Here is a 15,000-nt window from a genome sequence, read left to right on the forward strand (position 1 = left end):
TGCGAGAGGGCGCAACAATCTCTAAGCCGGCTATTGTACCAAAAGGGAAACACAATCCTCGGGGCATTGGTGGGGGTTCATTGGTTAGTTGGAAAGTGATCAAGCAAAGATGGAATTCATGAATCACTTTATCAAAAGTAAAGATAATGAACAACTGTAAGACAACTCATATACCATCGGTGATGGTATATGACCATCGACAAATGTGGAATGAATGGCTTTTAGAATTCATTCATTGGAATGAATGTGGAATGAGTTTTCAAATGGAATGAAAACTCATATACCATCGACAAATTACATGACACACAGTCATCGTGATGACTACCACTCAATACCTATGTGTAAGTGAGTGCCGTGATGTACAAAACAAGCCAATATAAAACCATGATCGGACTTCAACACTAAGCTTGATCGATCCTTTACTCCTTCGCCAGAGACTGCATTGCACAGCCTGCCTACCTCTTCAGATGCATGTGGGACGGTGCGCTGACTGAGCTGAACGCAGCGCAGTTATAAATAGCCTATCACTGGCGGTGTAAACCAATGAGCGAGCATCATGATTCCATGAAATCGGGCTTCTTACGAGGTAGAAGTTCCGTGTGACGAGTTAGGCGTGGTAATTTACTTGAGTTTCCATTATGTGGGAATGGACAACATCTGACGACTTAGACGAAGTTATGACTTAGAGATGACGACTTACAGACTTTATTCAAAGGGATTTAACATTAGATAAATTCGGCACTTTTTGATGCTGCCGACTTAGGATAAGTGACGAGTTACACGCTGCCGACTTACGCCTAATCTACTGCATATACATATATATATATAAATACACGTCACTTGAATCGCGACCGCGTCGCCCACCGGACGGACAATTCAGTCGTGACCCTCCGGGAACTATCGCCCGGAGCCAGTCACGGGTGGGCCTTTCGACCTCACCACAATCGTGCCAATCGGCCACCCGCGTAGGATAGGGTTGTTCGCCAAACTCGACCTACCTAAGTACCCACGTGGATGGTAAACCGGGCGATCGTCCCTCGCCACAGGTCGACTCCGGACATGAGCCGCTTGGGCAGCCCGTTCCGTACTATCGGGATAACCGAGCAGTGTTATCGTCGACCTCGACAGTTCAGATTATTTACCGGGTGTTTTGCACCCACTACGAACCCTTTACGTGAAGCAGGATGGAGGGTCAATAAAGAAATGACGAAGCGAAACGGGAAAACAGTTCACACAATGCACATTTATTTCCCGGCACACGGAAAGCACATATAGCAACCAAAACAAAAGCAACAACGACGCAGAGTTACGACCGACTACGCGCACACACGGCAACACATACAGTTCTACTTTACAGATGGCGCCAACACACATTTACACAAAAGCGAAGGAAAGAAGCCACCCTCATAGACAAGGGGGCAGACAGGCCTGTAGGCCAATTGTGCGCGTGACCTGGAGGAGCGGCCAGGTCCGCGAGATCGGGGGGGGGGGTCCTACCCGCGTCCTCGTGACACGTTGGCGGGCGAGCCACAGATGTGGCTGTGCCCCGACTCCGTGCTGGCTTGGGTCCCGCGACGAGCGATCCCACACCGCAACCTCGTCGCCAACCGCCGTCCTTCTCGTCTCAGACCTGAGCTCCTTTGCCTCTTCCCACAACTCTTCTCAGCCGACTCCAGAACCCAACTCTCTCGATGACACTCTCTTCCCCCGGCTCTCTTCCACTCTCCAACCAAAACTGACTCACTCTGCCCCGGCTCTCTTCCACTCTCTAACCAAAACTGACTCACTCTGCCACGATTCGCCTTGCGCTCGCCGTTTTATATGCTGGCAGGAGCAGCTAATATGCAAATATTCGGATCAGGATGACCTCGGGGGCGGAGCCACGCTCGCCCATTGGTCGGAGGAAACAGGGGCGTGAACCTCCCCTGATCCTAGAATTTGCATATATCGATTTCACACAGCCGCGCCTGGAGGCGGGGCCAAGCCGCCCCGCGCTTGCTAATTGGACAGAGGAGAAGTGGGCGTGTAGCGTTCTTGATCCGAATTTTCCCTCGGAAAGGCCGCTATTTGCGCTCGCGGCTCGGTGCGCTCGGCACCAATCGCCGAACGGGCCCGAGACAGCCCAACGTTCAGTGTTCACAGGTGGTGCGGGAATGGCCGTAGAAGGAGAGAGGTGAAGGTGGTGGAGGGTTTTCGGTGGTGGTTGATGGTAATGGTGCCGTTGGGAATGGCGGTGATGCGATGTTTGCGGGATGGAGTTGTGAAGGTAAAGGTCGTGGCTGTTGGCGTTGTTGTTGTTGTCTGAGGGTTGGAGCATGGTTGTAGTTGGTGACGATGGCTGGCGTGGTGGTTAAGGTGGTTGTTGTGTGATGGCGGTTGAGACGTGGTTGGTTGAAAATAAAGATAGAACAGAAAAACGCTATCTCAAAGCGTCGCAGCCCAGATGAATCACATAAATTCCCTCCAGACAACGGGTTTGGGCTAACTACACATGAACCTATCGAGATATCTCACCTGAGGGTCCTGAATGGTGGTTTGCGAATTTCCACAGCCGTAACACTACATATATATATATATATATATATATATATATATATATATATATATATATATATATATATATACATATATATATATATATATATATATATATATATATATATATATATATATATATATATATATATATATATATATATATATATATATATATATATATATGAGTTGCTACCTACAAGCCTGTGGTCAATGTTGAGGAACTGAGCACTTCAGTAGACCCTGCAGTTCTGGATCACCCTCCAGTGACCATCAATGAGCCCATGGTCAATCAACTTTGCCACACCACCAGTGTTGGAATAACAAGTCCAGCGATGAGCCTGTGGGTGCTGAAACCATGAACCAGCCACCCAAAGTCCATGACTTCTTGCAAAGTCAAGGAATTTACTGCTATTCTGGTTCACAGTTCCAGACCCATGGGGACCAAAACATGTCTCATAACCATCCCTTTCAGTTCCAGTCGATGCATTTACATCCCCCAAGACTAGAAGAGTATCTCACCTGGAGCACTGATCAACCACAGACTCGAGTATGGAATGCATCCTTCATGGTGAGATCACTCGCCCCAGTCATAGCATATACAGAGACCAGGGAAATGACACCCAAGGAGTGATGAATCCTTTGTCTCATAATACGCTCGTTGACCGGTGTTACCTCAATTATCATTGGAGTAGGCTTGTTGGACACAGCTACAGCAATTTCTTGGTCATGGTACCCATCAAAGCGACCAGACCAATAGTAGGTGTAACCACCCGCCATTATCTCGCCGCAATCCGGTCTCCGAACCTCAGAGAGTGCTGCAATACCGATGGCCAAACGCTTGAGGTCAGGTAACACCAGAGACAGGTGATCATCCTCTCTTTGGGACAGGACATTCCAGGCACCCACCCAAAGAGACCGCCTTTGGTTAACCCAAGGAGACCGCCATCTGGTGGACAACTCCTCAGCACCACGCCACACACTACCGCAATCTGACCCGGGAAGGTTGCCTCGTGGTTTCCCTCTGATCATCGAAGATTGGGGGTCCCAAAGGCTTTGCCCCAATTCCATTATCCAGTGAGCTGCCCTGTGAAGGGCATCTGCACAGCAGGTACTCCTACGGAGTGGGTTTTCAGGTTTTTTTCTGCTTTTCGTATGATTTGTGAAATGAAGGGTTTTACGGTGGCCAGAGTGCAAATCCTGCCACCAACCTCCTAATAAAAAGTAACCCATCTGAAGGAAGATGTCCACAGACACAGTTGGGCACTAGATATGGATGGCCGTTGGCTCACAAGGAGCTCCTCCACCCTTTGACTGGTTTTCTTTTTCATCCTGCTGGTTGTCCAGATCATACACCCTCCTCACCAAGAAACTTGGTGGGGGAGACGGTTTAGTCACCGACAACCCGACCATGGAACAGGTTAGTACAGGTTTACATGGTACCTGTCGCAAGTCACAGATCTAATCTGACCTGACATGCGTCTGGTGGATGACACCCCAGCACCACCCCGACACACACTATCGCAATCTGATCCAAAGAGGGTTGCAGTCAAAAGTCAGTTAACAGCTCAGTTTCTGGTGTGACTACCATTTGCACTGACTCTCGCTTGGCAACGGTGCCTTATTGAGGACACAAAATGGTTCAAGAAGGCTCAAGGAACGTCACTCCACATTTGTACCAAGGCCTGCCGCAGTTTGGCCAACGTCGCCAGCTGGTTTTAAGGACGGCGTGGTCGTCGTTCCATTTCATCACTCACATGTTCTGTTAGAAAAAGATCATACGAAACAGCTGACCAGGGAAGTGTGGGGATATTGTTGTGCGATTAAGTTGGTGACCACTTGTGCGACGTAAGGACATGTGTTATCCTGTTGCAGTGTGATGTGACGTCCATGGACCTGCAAGAATGGGAGGAAGTGAGGATGGAGAACTTCATCACGGAAGTGAATACCTGTCATATTGCCATTAATGACCTTCAGCTGGGTTATGTTATATGTGGTGATCCCTCACCATACCATCACACTTCCACCGCCAAACGACGAATGTTCAACAACACATTGTCAGCGTAACTTTCCCCTTCCCATCAATCGATGGGACAAAGGCCATCATGACTGTCGAGATGGAACCTCAACTCGTATGTAAAGATGATAGCAGCCCAATCTTGTCTCCTGAACCCCAGACATTGTCTACACCAAACTAGGTGCACATGTCAATGACGTGGCAACAAAATCGGACATACTACTGATCGCCGTAGTCAGAAGTTATGCACATGTAACAAATGCCTGAGAGTTCTGGCACTGATTGGTCACAAGCCAGGGATGCTGCGAGCTGTCAAACACCGATACCTAAGGTGCTCCAACCAGATATGGTTATCCTGCCGACGTGACGTCACACGTGGTTGCCCAGAACGTGGACGGTCTCTGATGTTGCCAATTTGTTGATAACGTCTCCAGAGGGACTGTTTCGTGTTCCGATGAACACCAAAACGCCTAGCCACAACGTTTTGTGGAATTTCTGTCTCAAGCATGCCGATAGCATGTGGACATTCATTTTCAGAAAGGCATGGCATCGCCTTTACAACGTTTAGACGTCAATAAAAATGTTTTTCACAGCTGAGATGGTTCACCGAATTGTACTGCATTGCAATTTTCTCAGTCCCACGTGTAGCACTGTCACGTGACTCAGTATGCGTGCATGGCAATTTGTGCGTGCAGTGCACAGTGTGCACGAGCAAATTCCTGACATTCACAGGTAAACTGGGGAACTTGTCAAGGCACATGTTGGATGACCATTATATTGTGAGGGTACATGTCAGTACCATTTTGTCATTTTTTATGGTGCACAGGAACTTTTTTTTTTCCATGAGTATGTATACTTGCATCGACCCACCATTAGTGGGCAATTTAAAGTGGTGATATTTCCATAAATTGATACTTTCTTATTCTTTTTTCTGGAGCACACTGTACACTTGAAAAAAATAGGACATCCTGTAATTATACTTGGCCTTGCTGGACAACACTAGAGCTTTTGATATAAAATGCAGAAAATGTTAAATTTACATAGTGATCATTTTTTTTTTTTGTGGAATACACTGTGCACCTGAAAATTATATTTGGGGCATACGATAACCATATTTACCCTCACCATCGGACAGGGTATTGCATTTGGGTCTGTTTGTTTGTCTTTTTGTTTGTTTGTCCGTACAGAATGTGAGTACAGTTTTTCTCCGCAACTGCTTCTCAGATTGACACAAAATTTTTACCACAGGAGCGACTACTCATGTAGAATGTTTTAATGATAATTATGATGTCATAGGTCACGTAGTGTGGCAGCGATGTTGGAAAAAAGGAAAAAATATATCCGAGACCTCTGTATATCCGAAACCTCGGGACCGAAACCTCTGTATACCCGAAACTGTATATCCGAGACCTCTGTATATCCGAAACCTCGGGACCGAGACCTCTGTATATCCGAGACCTCTGTATATCCGAAACCTCGGGACCGAAACGTCTGTATACCCGAAACTGTATATCTGAGACCTCTGTATATCCGAGACCTCTGTATATCCGAAACCTCGGGACCGAAACCTCTGTATACCCGAAACTGTATATCCGAGACCTCTGTATATCCGAAACTGCAGCATAGAAAAAAATGCAACTTGGCACATAGCAAGGACCCCGCATGGGGAATGTGTGAATTTTTTTAATGTCATAAGAGCCTTCATTATTATATCATAATTGCAAATATAGAATGCTAGATCTAATCAGGATGAAAATTTTTGAGGGTCTTCTCGAGATAAATTGGTCAACAGAAAAAAAAAATGATGTTATCGGTCATGTGGTTCAGTAGCCATTTTCGTGTTTTTTAGAAAAAAAAATTCAAAATTCTTATTCTCTGAAACGGCTGAACAGATTGAGGCAAAACTTTATTTGTATGACCGCCTATCGATGAGAAACAAAACGCTCCCACCTGTGATGGCATCGGTCATGTGGTTGGGCAGCCATATTGGATTTACCCTAAAACCTTAAAAAAAAAAAACCCTCTTCTCCAGAATGGCTGGACAGATCGAGGGGAAACTTCACACACATGTTCCCCAAGCCTTGGGGATACCAGGGTGTTCACAAATAATTGATAGGTCACATGGTCTGGCAGCCATATTGGATTGAACAAAAATCTTTTTAAAATTCCTTCTCTTGAACCGCTTCATCGATCGCCATAAAAGGTCAAAATTGTGATCTAGTAGTGATGTTGAATACATGTTTTAAATTTCAACCTGATCGGTTGCATGGTCTGGTAGCCAGAATTATTTAATTCCTTGAATCTGGGTTCTTTTGGAATTGTTTTTGAATAAAGCTCTATTGTCTGCGCCAAGATGGGTTTTAAGGTAGAGTAGTAGCAGCTGAAACCCGACTCATATCCAGCATCCTCCTGATGACTTTATCTTTGCTTTTTGCTCGTTCGAGTGCCTTCTGATGACTCCAATGCAGGACCACTTATTTGGTCTTCCATTTAATTTGGATTGAAGTTTTTTTTTAACCAATCCTGAATTAAATTGAATAACTAGCATAACCCGCGCTCTACGCGACATGTTGGGGTGGGTGTGTTTGAGAAAGGAACTGATGCAGAGTATCAGTAGTAATTTTACTTTAATGCAGGAAGTGGAATACAATTTCACTGTTTCAGAACCATTTTATTTACTTTTTTTGTACCATGCACCTCATGTGGTCTTTGAGATAATGTAAGCCGAATATCACGTGACTCGAGCGCAGAACAAAGTCGAAGATAGCGTGACACGAAACCACAAACTCGGAAATAATATACAAGATAATAAACATCATGGGTCAGGGTCAGGTGTCTGATCAAAGTGGGGTTGCATCAAAGCGGGACGTCTTGGGTTATCACTGCCAGCAGTTATAAAGTGGCAGTTCTAGTTATGTCTATTATTAAGTACGTAACACACCATTACACAAACACCACATACAATATGAAATACACTTTACAAAATGACACAAACACCACACAAAACAAGTCCTGGCGAGGGACTGCAATCTATGATTTCTCTTTCTTGTTTGCCTTGCTGGACCACACCATAAAATTTTAAAATGCCAATTGATCAATTTTGAAGTTTTAATAAAAGATAATATATCATATCATATCATATATCATGAACCATGCTCTATACAGAGCATTGGTGCTGCTTAAAGGCCCAGTCACACCTTGACGTTTTAGCCAGCGATGGCAACGTATTAAAATGTATGTAAAATGCTGGCTGACGTTGAACTTTTGATGTTTTTTTTTTAAGATTCGGACGTATTCATAACGAGTTGGTCGTATGCATAACATATTGGTAATGGACACAGAACGTTTCGTTGTGTTATAGATAACTTATACCAACGAATGCTGAACCTGTTGTTGGCCTACACAACCTATGCCCAACGATAGTCTAACTTCGGCATAGCGCGTTGCACGCATCGCCGACGATGTCGTGACGTAGCCTATTAAAAGGCTGACGCACAACGATTCGAATCATAACTGCCGTAGAAATGGAAGTGTCAACATCGCGGTCACACCTTGGCGATCTTGCCAGCGTATGCCGACCTAAGAAAAATGTGTCTAAAACATTGGGGGCACGTCAAATACGGTATGAGTAAGTTTGGTATACGTGAGTAGAACGCTAAAGTATGCTATCATACGTCGTAGTAAGTAGAGTACGTCAAGAAATTTTAAACATGTTCAAAATTTTACGACGTACTTGCCGTATGACACACGTTCCGCATGCGATGGGGATAAGTTTTACACACGATATGTGGACGCTGACACACGTCCACAAAGGCTACTTATAAGCTACTCATAAATCGAAACACGTCGCGGTAATGTCTTTTTTACGCGAAACTTATTTCTAACTTATGTTTGACGTGCTTTGAACCAATTCTTTACGTAGTCCCAACACACATCGACGTATGTAGACGTATTCCAATGACGTCATCCGGTCGACAAAAAAAAAAAAAATTAATGTGTTTCTAGCTTACAACTGCCATATAAAGACGTGTTCCCAGCGGTTTTGGGAATTGGTATATAAAAATGGTGTTCATAAAAGGGGAACCCAACAGTGTTTTCGAGTCCTTTTTGAGTCGATGTCCATGTCAGCAGTAACAATATCAGTATCAGTATCAGTATTAGTAGACACTATTGAAAGTAGACGCTTGCGCTCAACAATTGGATTTTTTTTACACTCAACGACTTTTAAACGGTACCACTCAGCTAGTTTCATTGTTTACAATGAACGATTTAAATTGCTGTCACTCGCCTTTGTTTTTTGACGCTGGCGCTCGGAAATTTTAATCGTTTCTGTTGAACGTGCTAAATCGCTCAAACCCCACTATTGAAAGTAGACGCTTGCGCGCAACAATTCGATTTTTTTTACACTCAATGACTTTTAAACGGTACCACTCAGCCATTTTCATTGTTTACAATGAACGATTTAAATTGCTGTCACTCGCCTTTGTTTTTTGACGCTGGGGTTTGGAAATTTGAAGCGTTTCTTCTGAACGTGTTAAAACGCTCAAACTCGACTATTTTAAATAGACACTGCCGATGGACAATTGGAATCATAGCCAAGCTAGACATCGAAGTGTGAACATCCTTGTCATGCCGAAGAAAAGTTTGAAGAATGCTGCAAATAAGTGTCCTGGCCGTGGCCGTGGACGCTGACGCAAGGACGATCCATTATACCGACGTCTTTCAGCCTATGAGTAACTTAAAAGTAACGTCTGTCGATGTGTGGCAACAATCGCGTAACGTGCCAACAACACGTTAATCATAGGTTAGAAATAAGTTTCGGGTACGCTAAACATTACCTCGGCGTGTCTCAACTTATGATTAACTTACAAGTAGCATGTGTTGACATCTGTCAACGATCGCAGACCGTGCATACAACTTGTGGCCAGCGTAGCGGAACGTGTGAGTCATACGCCGGCATACGTTGTGAAATTTCAAGCATGAAAAAATTTGAGGACAACCGAAAAGTACAACGTTTAAAGCCAACGTACAACGACGTATGGCAGTGTTTTTCAGCGAGCTCTCAATGTTATCAAAACTTACCCATAACATATTCAACGTGTGCCAGCGTTTTAGAAAGAAAATTCAAAAATCGGCATACGTTGGCTAAAACGTCAAGGTGTGACCGGGCCTTAAGCAGTTTCCATGGCTCGGGTTACAATCCTGGATGGGTCACCACTTCAACACAGGTCATGACGGGAATTAGGAATTTGGCTGTGGTACTGGCAATAGCTCACCTACTCATCATGAAGTACACTATGGATTTTTTTTAATACAAATTCAAGGCTCATGGAAGAGCCAGAACACTGAACAGATCAGGATATAACAGAACAAAAGGAACAGGGAGAAAGAGAAAGAGAAAGTGAACGAGAAAGAGAAAGAGAAAGAGAAAGAGAAAGAGAAAGAGAAAGAGAAAGAGAAAGAGAAAGAGAAAGAGAAAGAGAAAGAGAAAGAGAAGAGAGAAAGAGAAAGAGAAAGAGAAAGAGAAAGAGAAAGAGAAAGAGAAAGAGAAAGAGAAAGAGAAAGAGAAAGAGAAAGAGAAAGAGAGAGAGAGAGAGAGAGAGAGAGAGAGAGAGAGAGAGAGAGAGAGAGAGAGAGAGAGAGAGAGAGAGAGAGAGAGAGAGAGAGAGAGAGAGAGAGAGAGAGAGAGACTGAGTTTTATTACAAAAAAAAGTATAAAGGATAATATACAAGAGTGGGAAAAAAAGAAGAAACCAATTCAATTTTCAAGTAATCGATAAAGCATTGACAACAGTTTATACACATGGATACCCCCAAAAAAATACATTAGAGAAAGGAGAGGAAGATGATAAGAAGAGAGAAAGCAACACAGGCGAGAGAGGGAGAGGGAGAGGGAGAGGGAGAGGGAGAGGGAGAGGGAGAGGGAGAGGGAGAGGGAGAGGGAGAGGGAGAGAGAGAACACGTAGATTTCTAATACATTTTCATTTACCTTGCACATTTACCAACACACCAAGTTTCAACAAAGGTATTAATATTTTCATTATTTCTATAATAATTAAATTCTAGTTTCAAACGAGTTGAAACCAGGGATTGGAAATGCAAAATCACGTTACATTGCTCAAAAGGTTTGCCTTTCACTTTGGCTTTCCTCGACAGGTCGATCGCTAATTTTGCCTCCGATAGAACATAGTTCAAAAACATTAACAACTTTTCAGTACCGGAATTGACTCTGAGGCCAAAAATAAAAGACCGGAGTGAATAGGGGACATTTACCCGATGAAATCTATTGTTCAATAAAAGAAAAAGGGGGCACAATCGTACACAATCAACATATCCATGGAACAAATCTTCAGTGATGTTACAAAAGGGACAAAGCACTGAGACAGCAACATCGATTCGGTTGACAAAGGTGTTTGTTGGCAGTGACCAGTGAGCAAGTCTCCATTGCAAGTCACCTGACCTTTTTGTTATTGGTGTGCAATATATCGATTCCCATGCAGGTTCAGAAGGGGTGGCATATGGCAAAAGCGTTTTCCATCTCAGTACTCCTACTGCAGAGGTATTTATAATAATAACAGAAAGACAAAAACGATAAATTGATTTACTGTCAAGATTACTAAATAAACAGGAAGCAATACTGACTGGAGATAGAGTAACCCCAGCGAATTGGACAAGTAAGCTCGGAAGTGAAGGCTTATGGGGTGTCCATTGGACCTCCGTACTCCAATGCAACCCAAGTTTAAAGGATGTACGGATGACATCTACAAGTACTTTACCGACAGCTCTTAACGACCTTGTGCCAGTGATTTCAGCAATTTCTTTAACAGACTTCCAGCAACAATTGGATGTGTCATGAAGATGCCAAACATTTTTTATACCAGCTGAAATGAAGTTTTGTAAAAAGCAATGGTTTTTGGGAACTGGGAAAGAGTGGGTTGAGGAATAGAGGTTCTCCCACAAATATTTTGATGTCATCCAAATCCCTCTGGTGGGTCACCACTACTGCTTGCCAAGCATTCAACAGACTCTGGTAGAACAGAGGAAGGTGAGACGTGTCAATATTTTTTGACTCAATTAGGAACAACTCAAGGCCGTCGCCGAGCAATCCAGCTTGTCTGAATATTCGTTGTGCTACGGGGCGCCAGGACAGTTTTTCTACATTGATCACTCGTTGTATCGACTTCAGCCGAAAGGCCATCAGACGACACTTTACATCAATGAGCCCTTGGCCACCATCAGACAAGGGGCGACAGAGTAAATCTGACCGCAACCAATGATAACCATTCCAGAAAAAATTAACCAGTATCTGTTGAATCTCTTTAAGCAAGCTGTCTGGTGGCTGTAAACAGATGAATTTGTGCCACTAGACAGAGGTAGCTAAAGTATTAATAACAAGCCGAAACCCCGTCACAGACGGATTCCGTTCCATGAGCCCAATATGACAATCAGTGGCGGCTCTTGTAAGAGCAGGATCCCAGTCGATATACTCCATGGCCTTACCTAATGAGGCCTACAAAACGTCCTTGTACATGACATTTTTGGTGTACACTACTCCTTGTGAAGAAGTCCCCTGATTTGTGCACGTGTCTACTTTGACATACAAACACCGTGTCAAAACTTCTCAGGTCACAGTACCGAGAAAAACGTGACGCGACCGCTAGGAGGAGCACAAAATTGGTCCTTCAGTATTAATATATAGATACAATGTTTCTCGTTACATTTTTTGTGTCAAATTCACATTCTGAGGTAGTCAGCATGTGCAGAAGAGGGTTTTCCATTGCAGACGCTATTTTCGAGGAGTGGAATTACATCTCTCAGCGGTAACGGTGTGTCGACGACAGAGGTAATGACATCAACGAATGACTGATGATGTCATGACGTCCTTACGCCTGTCAGCGGTGACGTCACACGTCGCCATGTAAACGAATGTAAAACGAAAAATGTTTATTCTGTTTCAGAGTTGAAGGTTGATTATTGCCACTATATGCGATGCACTCTTACAGGTACGAAGTTTCTTTCAGTCCAGGTCACAGTCCTGAGAAAACTGTGAAGCAAACGCTAGGAGGAGCACAAAATTGCTCCTTCAGTATTAATATATAGATTAGTATACGACCTCTGAAAGACATTTGCGGAAGGAACGTTTTCCATTTGTTGAGACGTTTGGTTACGTGATCTACCACTCCTTCCCAGTTAATAAGGGAGTACTGGTGAGGGCCAAGATAAACACCTAAGTATTTCACCCCCTCTCTCATCCACCTTAGATCTTTGAGAAGAGACTGAGGTGGCGCTAAGGGAAGCCCACCGGATGTACATTGATCTGAGGACACCCACAGAGCTTGACTCTTTTGCCAATTACACTGCAAATGTGAAGCAAGATGAAACTTATGTAAAGATCCAAGAAGAGTGGTTAGATCCTGATCATTTTTAATTACTATACAGACATCATCAGCATATGCAGATACAACGATAGGATGTTCTTCTGGTGACAGTACAAAGCCAGAAAGAGAATTCCTAAGATTAATTAGTAATGGCTCAAGAGAAAGGCTAAACAGTAAACCTGACAATGGACAGCCTTGCCGAACACCCCTCTGAACCTGAATGGAAGAGCAGAGACCATCGTTTACCTTACACAAACTAGATATATTGTTGTATAACAACTTAACAAAACTAATGAACCTTTCACCCAGACCAAACTTTTGCAACACATGAAACATATAAAAGTGATCAATGCTATCAAAAGCCTTTTTGACATCAAGGAAAATCAAACTAACCCCCCCCTTCCTCCTTGACCACATTCAATGAAATCTCTAACTAAAAAGATGTTATCAGAGATTGATCTCCCTGGAACACAGTAGCTCTGGTCATGATGAACGAGAGTCCTGACGACAAGTTTTAGCCGATTGGCCAACAATTTGGAAAAGAGTTTGTAGTCAGAACATAGTAATGAGATGGGGCGCCAGTTCTTGATTTGACGGAGATCGTCACTATTTGGGAGAAGACAAACCACCGTTCTTCGACAGCTGAGAGGCAGTATGCCAGAAAGTAAACTTTCTTGCAGAACCAACAGTACTTCTGGACCTAAAATGTCCCAAAATACTGAAAAAAATTCCACTGAAAGTCCGTCGATTCCAGGGGCTTTTCCACGTTCAAAGCTGTTCAGAGCCATGCTGAGTTCCTCCAGGGTAAGCGGCTTTTCAAGAGCTTGATGCTGACCACAACTCAAAGAAGGAACATGATTTGTCATCTCATCAACACAATCTTTAAACACAGATTCCTTCGCAAATAAATCAGAAAATAATTTTTCACAAGTCTTCCAACATCACTTTCATTTTGTATAATAGTGCCTTGAGCATCCAACAAGGAGAAAATCTGCCTTTAGGATTTCTTAACCCCTTCTAACTGGAAAAACCTTTTATTTGGGGTGTCAGAAAACTTCACATTTTGGATTCGAGTCGAACTGACATCCCCATGACTTTTTCATGAATCAATTCTCTGAGATAAGCTCTTTTTTCTAATAATAGCCGAAGCTTTCTGTCATTTTGAGCTTTAGCAAAGTCTTCCTCCAACTGCAAAATCTCAGTTTCCAAGAGTGAAACAGCAATTTTATTCTTGCTCGTGGAAAAGGACTGATAACATTGACAGAAAACACGAATTTGACCTTTCGCGTTGTCCCACCATAACTGGATAGAAGCATAGGAAGGTTTACTTTGGATAAGTTTTTCCCAAAACCTACGAAAAGCGTCAGTAAAAAAACAATCCTCCAACAGGCTGGTATTGAAGGTCCAATATGCACCTTTTTGCGGTAACTGAGAAGAGGATAAACCAAGCACTACCAAGTGATGATCAGAGAAAATGGAAGGAAAGATGTTACAAGACATGAGGACATTTCTAAAAGTAGAGTTAATGTACCATCTATCCAGCCTTGCAAGTGTTATCAGCCCATTAGCACACCGGCACCATGTATACTGAGATGGTGTACGGTGCCGCATGTGCCAAGCATCGAGTAGACCAAGTGATTAAAAACAACAAGATATGTGTTTATGAGATTCAGGATGTGGTTCTGGTGTATTCCTGTCTAAATTAGGTTCAAACGTGCAATTGAAATCTCCTCCGATACAAATACAGTGATCAAAGACTAAAGTATGGAAGTAATTCGCCAGATGTGTAAAAAATTCTTTATGAGCCCCGCTCTCACTGGGAGAAAAGACATTAAGTAAAGTGAGGTGAAATCCTTGATACATGAACTCTAATGATGCCAAGTGTCCTTTAACTATTTCAAGGAAACTATACGAGTCAGGAACTGGACGAAGCATAAAGGCAACACTCGCTGAGACAGAAGACAAATTACTGAAGAAACAAAGCCCCTTGTTAAGGCAGAGCCAGTCAGACTGTGAAGTCTCCGTTATGTGTATTTCTTGCAACAAACAGACATCCACATGCTTCCGAAG

At 43.4% G+C, this 15,000-nt stretch overlaps 1 protein-coding gene across 3 annotated transcripts in view; it reads left to right on the forward strand.

The window, feature by feature from the left end:
- Window positions 1–15,000, forward strand: part of LOC147014207 (uncharacterized) — a 137,029-nt gene that overhangs the window by 99,332 nt on the left and 22,697 nt on the right. The gene's annotated exons all lie outside the window — the stretch shown is intronic.

This window comes from Eptatretus burgeri, chromosome 13 (assembly GCF_056783735.1).
Source record: "Eptatretus burgeri isolate ZD-2024b chromosome 13, Ebu_testis_v1, whole genome shotgun sequence".
In the NCBI taxonomy this organism is placed as follows: Eukaryota; Metazoa; Chordata; class Myxini; order Myxiniformes; family Myxinidae; genus Eptatretus; species Eptatretus burgeri.